The sequence below is a fragment of the Octopus bimaculoides genome, chromosome 13, assembly GCF_001194135.2.
Source record: "Octopus bimaculoides isolate UCB-OBI-ISO-001 chromosome 13, ASM119413v2, whole genome shotgun sequence".
Classification (NCBI taxonomy): Eukaryota; Metazoa; Mollusca; class Cephalopoda; order Octopoda; family Octopodidae; genus Octopus; species Octopus bimaculoides.
Window position 1 is genome coordinate 27,516,805 of NC_068993.1, and position 6,317 is coordinate 27,523,121.

The following is a 6,317-nucleotide window of genomic DNA, read 5'->3' on the forward strand; positions in this document are numbered from 1 at the left end:
CTAGTTTGTCAATGCCTTGACCATAGAAATCCGTGGGTCTTGATTCGGAGAATTCATCGAGCCATGTTTTCAGCTCCATTCCGTTGTTGGAGGAAAAGCCTCGCAGACTGTTGGACAGCAATCGAAAAAAAATATAATCTGAAAATGCTATATCAGGAAAATATGGTGGGTGTGGCAGAACTTGCCAATCGAGACTTTGAATAGTATTTTTAATCAAATTTGTCGGTGGGGTCGTTTCAATTGAATTACTTCAGTGGACCGTATTCATTGAGTGATTGTGACGAATGATTCTCCTTGAAGTATGAAAATCATAGTGCCTTCTCCGTACAAATATCTCGAGTTGTTTTGGCAGCTTTGAAACCTTGATTGAAAGTGAAGATAAACAGGTGTTGAAAATGCTCGTTTTTGGTACTTGGCTCTCCATCGTCATATGTCTGAAAAAAAGGTAAAATTTATTTAGATTAGCCAATAAAAAAAAAGTCATAGAGGAAGAATAGAGTTACACAAAAAGAAACTCTATCTTTTTTTTATTTGGTTGAGTAGTTGTATTATTTCAATAAAAATATTTTTCGCGTGAATTCAAATAACATTGTAAAATTGAGCGAATTTATCTGACAACCCAACATATTTTATTTTACAGGATGTTATGTGGCATGTAATGAACAGTTCCGAAATACTATCAGCAGTCGACAAACACATTTTTGCTAGTAAGTAATAAAATATTCCAGCTATAAGATAGGTAATGAAACTTTGCAGTTTCTACCAAGGTATGTAACATTGTGGGAACAAATGTGTAGACTTCTATGAATATCAACGACTATTGTTAGCGGCAAATCTTACACTGTTAGACATGCTTGTCAGGTTTTGTTGATATGTTACATAATGAACGATATTCCTAAATATACTCACATACCATAAAGATAGGTTCCAACTCAAAATATTTCATTCGAAGACAAATGTCAACTATTGTTATCACTAGGTCAGAATTCAGAAATATGTTTATATTTATATTTTTAGAGTCTCTGACAATCGACCTATTGAAACAGAAAACAATTGTATTATTAACAATGAAAATACGTAGTTGTATGAGTAGCTGGACATGTCTCATACAACAGTTTATTTCAGAAACACACAGACACACATGCACACATGTACAGACACAGACAGAGACACACACACATATATATCAAATAGAAAGCAATAATGTGTTATATACATTTATTGAGCATCAAAATAATACATTCCTTGCGCACGTCCTCTTGTTTGTTATTGTTAATTTTATTGTTCGTTTACATGAATTGAGTACACACACACACACACACACACACATATAGTTATAATTTTCTATCGAAACCCATAGACAGTAGAAGTGCTCAAAAGAATAAGTGGAATCTCTACTGCTCTCTTCTTTGTCTTAATGGCCATATTTTCCCATGTGTATATCTACATATTCCCATGAGTGTACCTATTTATGTATGTGGGTATGTATCTATGTAGGGCTGCATATTTTTATATTCCTGTGTATCTACAGCCTTGGTCAAAAGTATTGTGTCGACCAAAACCACTTGAGCCAGTAGTGCATGCTAATTTCATTAGCACATATTTCGTCTTGATGTTTGGTGATAGCATGCCTCCTCAAATCTCATAGCTTTTACTGATTTCCCCTTTTGAGAATCATTACATCATTATTATTATTATTATTATTATTATTATTTATTTATTTATTTATTTATTCACTCCTACTATTTCTTGCCCATATGAAACACAAGTGCTTCTACGCTCCTTATGAGTTTCATCCACTTAGAAGATGTACAATTCTGCAGTCTCTCATAATTTTCTTCTATAATAATAATAATGATAATAATTTATTCTTTTATTAGCCTCAAGGGCTCACATAGAATAATATTAAAAGGCATACAACAATATAAAACACAAAAACAGGACGTTACAATGGGTTTTACAGCGTGTAAACAATACAAATAACAATTAAAATTGAACACAATAAAACTCCCAATAGGGTAGGCGCTTTAAGGTCCTCGAGAAAAAACCCACAAAAGCCACGGAAGGTTGAACAACAGGGAAAGAGCCCTTCTCCTTTGATTCCCTTTTTACAGGTGCACGCTCAGAATTGGTCCTTTCACACTGGCCATTCTTCCAACATTCACCAACCTTAGAACACACTTACTAGAAGGCAACATTTCTCTCTCTACCCTCAACTTCCTTTTCAAGTGAAACTTGAAAAAGTTGATGAGGGCTTGGCCAAAGAGGAAAGTGTCAGTCTTTAACCCTTTCAAACGGGTCCACTATACTACCACTTTCGCAACATCCACTAGACAAATAAAAATCGTCTGCCCCTCGCGGCCAAAATAGGGCGGCGGGACAATCTTCACAATGGATTCAGCTGATAGCCGGATCTGTCCTACACGCGACAGCAGGTGTTCGACATAAACACACAGGTCAGCAATACTCGGGCACTGGACTAGGGTGTGCAAAACGGTTTCATCGTTTTAGGTGCACCTCGGTCAGAGCCGGCTGTCGGCACTTTCGTGCCTGTAAAGTTTATCCCGAACAGGCAGCACCCTTCGGTAGCACTGCCAGACAAGGGATTTCGGGACGTTATCAATAGGCTCAGGCCCGAAAGTTCTCCGAAACAGACTGGTTAGTCGATCCTCATCTACGCCGAGAGTTTCCCCGAGAATGTCGTCGCACCTTCCCTCCGCTAACCCTCTATAGAACGCTAGAGTGGAACTACCACCGACCGCACTGCTCACCTGGTGGAGGGCTATGAGCGTTTGACAGTACTTGAGGTGCCAAGCGCCCTTCCTCGGTCTACACCTAATCCAAGATTGCAGCTCAGTCGAAGAGACGAGCTGTGGAAAAGTGTCTCTTACAAACGGTGACCACATCTGCTCACCGTGAAGGAAACGCTGGAGATGCCGCAACTTTAGCGCATGCCTTCGCATCAGCAACCACGGCATGCCCGGGCCTCCATTCAGCGGCTGTTGACAGCAGATGGAGCGCCTGACGAGTAGAACGAACCCCTTCCACAGAAAGCGGAAGAGTAAGCGCACCAGCCTGGTCAACCAGCAAATAGGACAAGGGACGACAGTCAAGCGGTAAGAGATGACGGATGCAATCTACGCATTCGTCACCTCCGCTCGACCTTTCAGGGACAGCTTCCTCTCGGCCCGTTTCAGAGTGAGATTTGCCACCTTACTCATCACCTCGTCCCAGTTTTTCTCCACCTGGACGTCCGGACCAAACCAGACTCCGAGCAACTTGGACGGCACGGACTTGCCTCTCCAGGTGCCGTGTTGCAAGCCGACTGACTTCTCCGCTTTAATTTTTGCTCATGTCACCGCTTCATATTCTTGTACAGTTTCGCCAATCAGATCTATACGTCTGTGGTTCGACTCTATGACGTTGACATCATCAGCGTAAGCAGACACACTTCTCCCACATCCTAGATCATTCGGGGCACTCCTCAAAGTCTCCAACTTCTGCAGTGTTAGCTCAAGAATCAGTACATACAGAAGGGAGGAGAGACGGCAAGATGCTAAATGGCTCCGACAGATGACCATTCACCCGAACAACCGAGCAGAAGCCTCTGTACAAAGCAGCGATCCAACCGCGGAAAACTGGACCGACACTGGCTGCCTTGAGGATAGCTGCCAAGTATTGATGGTCGACCCCATGAGAGGCTTTAGATTGATCAGAGCCCCACCCATGCCAGCTTCATTACACACCCTCTCTATGATGTAGCTCGTGAGATGGAGGTTATCATGAATAGTCCTGGATGGGATGGCGCATGTTTGCGCCTCTCCAACCAGCTTGTCCACGGCAAGCGCCAACCTCTTGGCTAACACCTTAACCAAAATCTTCAACTCTCCGTTGAGCAGAGTGATGGGCCTGAAATTCTCTATTACGTCTCCCTTGTTTGGGTCCTTTCTCAGCAGTGCCACACGCTCCTCGACAGGCAAAAATGGGAATTCTCCCATTCTGCTGTCGGTTGCAGTAGACGTTTGCTAAGAGGCCGGCAAACAAGTCTGGCATCGAAGTATAGAGCTCGTACGGCAGACCATCCAAACCTGGCGATCTACCTCTCGTCCAACTCTTCATCGCTTCCTGTATCTCCGATGCTGTTATCGGCCTTTCGCAGCACTCCGCCTCGCTCGCCGAGAGTCGTGGCAGACCGTCCAGGTAGACACCGAAGTCTGCCCTGTTGTCCGTCTTACCATTCATCCCGAACAGTTGAGTGTTCTTGAAGTAGGTATAATCTCTCCGTTTTTTCTGTATATGTATTCTTTGTTATTCTTTCTTCAACTTCCTCGCTGGGATGTACTGCTCGTACACTGTGTTCTATGCATCAGTTACTTATTTCATCTGCATTGTTGTTCTTTTCATTTGGTCTACCATGGGATATTTGTGTCTTAATTTGACTAATTTCAGAGTCAGTTGACCTTTTATTCTTAATGATGTCTCTACGTATATTACTTTATTTGCTTCTATATATCTGCATACTTCGTTGCCTACAAATTTCTTCATGAAGTGTATGTTTGTCCAATGTGGTTATTGTTTGGGTTTAGTTGGGCTGTATAGAAAGCTTTCAACATATCTCTATAATCCTCTCTAGTCCATATAATGCATTTTGGTGTTTTGGTGGTGTCAATACAGGTCAAGGGTTACGGTTACCCTGGTTCTGGTTACCTGGTAGTTCATTATTTTGAGAGTTTGTTCCAGCAGTAGACTTTTCGGCCTCAGTCTGGTTCCTCACTGGGTATCTCAGTCCTTGTCCCGGGTGATGACCGGTTCGGCATGAGTTTTGGCTTGTCATTGAAGCATTGACGATGACAATAGAAGACGGATCTGTTTGTTCAGGGTCGACTTTTTGGCATGACACCGTTTCCTTGTTCTTCGAATGGATATATTTATCGTATCGTAGGGTGATAGATCGAAAATAGCCTTATTATTATTATTATTATTATTATTATTACTCGGATATGTTTGGCTTTTGTTTTGCGTTTGTACAAATTGACTCCAAGTCTCACACAGAGATCTCAAGAGACAACAAGTTACAAGTTCAAGTTGGTGTTATGACCAGGGTGCCATATATTTGGTGTTTCACAAAGTACTGTTCTAGAGAATGTCTAAGAAAACATAAAATTATGTGTTTTAAAATTGGGCAGTTCCCATGATCACTATCTTTTGAATTTCTGCCATATATAGAAGCTAAGTAGGAGTCAACCTCTCTTGCTATCATTCCTAGGGCACCTATGACAACAGGTATTGCTTTAGTCGTCGAGGTTCCACATTTTGCCAATTTCTATTTCAAGATCTTTATACTTGCTCAGTTTTTGGTAGGTCTTGACAGATACACTTATGTCGATTGGGACAGGCATGAATTTTGTTTGAAGTCTTTCAATATAATGTCTGGCCTATTCGCATCTATTCTTCTGTCAATTTGAATGGTGAAGTTCCAGAGGAGTGAGATGTGATCATTTTCAAGCACCGGGGGTAGTTTGTGTTCCCACCAGTTTTTATCATGGGGCAGGTTCAGGTTTTTGCAAATTACTCAGTGAATATATTGTGCTGTTCTATCATGCCTATTGAGATACTCTTTCGGCGCAAGAAGACTGCACATGAAGACAACATGATCAACGGTTTCATTTTGTTGTTGACATACACGACATGTTGGGCTACTGTCGTTCTTTAATATGTTGGCCTGGTAGTTCCTTGTAGGTAGGCATTGATCTTGGGCTGTTATAAAAACCCTTCTGTTTCTGATTTTAAGCCAGAAGACACTAACCATTGATGGGTAAGGGCTTTGTCATCATCGGCATTATTAGCTCTCTTTGGTTATTTTTCATTGAGAATATCTAAGGCACAGTTTTAGCACGGGTTTTCATACACTTCACATTTTCTGTGCTTGTACGTCTAATTCTGGGATTTGTTGTATTTGGAATTCACTTAGATATTCCTTTGCCTCTTTTGTTACTGAGTATAATGCTTTCTTGTTCTCATGCTTTGAGAAAGTTTTAACATCCAGTTTTTCAGGTAGGTGTCTAGGCCAATGGTGGCAATCTTCATTGTTAATTCCAGTTGCAAAAGTCCAAGGACACTCTCTTTTCTTGGCAGGTAATGTCGTTCTATATCTGCCTTAGGGTGGTGCATTCTATGCATTGTCAACAATTTTCGTATTTTTCTGTCAAGATTACATACTTCAATAAGTAACCAGTTAATGATATTGAAACTGTAAGTCACGATCGGTATGGCTAAAGTATTGATCACTTCGATCCTGTTTCTTGCATTCAGCTCTA

General features: G+C 41.3%; 1 protein-coding gene across 1 annotated transcript in view; it reads left to right on the forward strand.

Annotated features, from left to right (window-relative positions):
• The window catches only part of LOC106879637 (uncharacterized), a 147,492-nt gene that overhangs the window by 25,334 nt on the left and 115,841 nt on the right, over nt 1-6,317 (forward strand). The window contains exon 3 of the mRNA XM_052972379.1: nt 641-707. The gene's annotated coding sequence lies outside the window, so the exon portion shown is untranslated. The remainder of the gene's footprint in view (nt 1-640; nt 708-6,317) is intronic.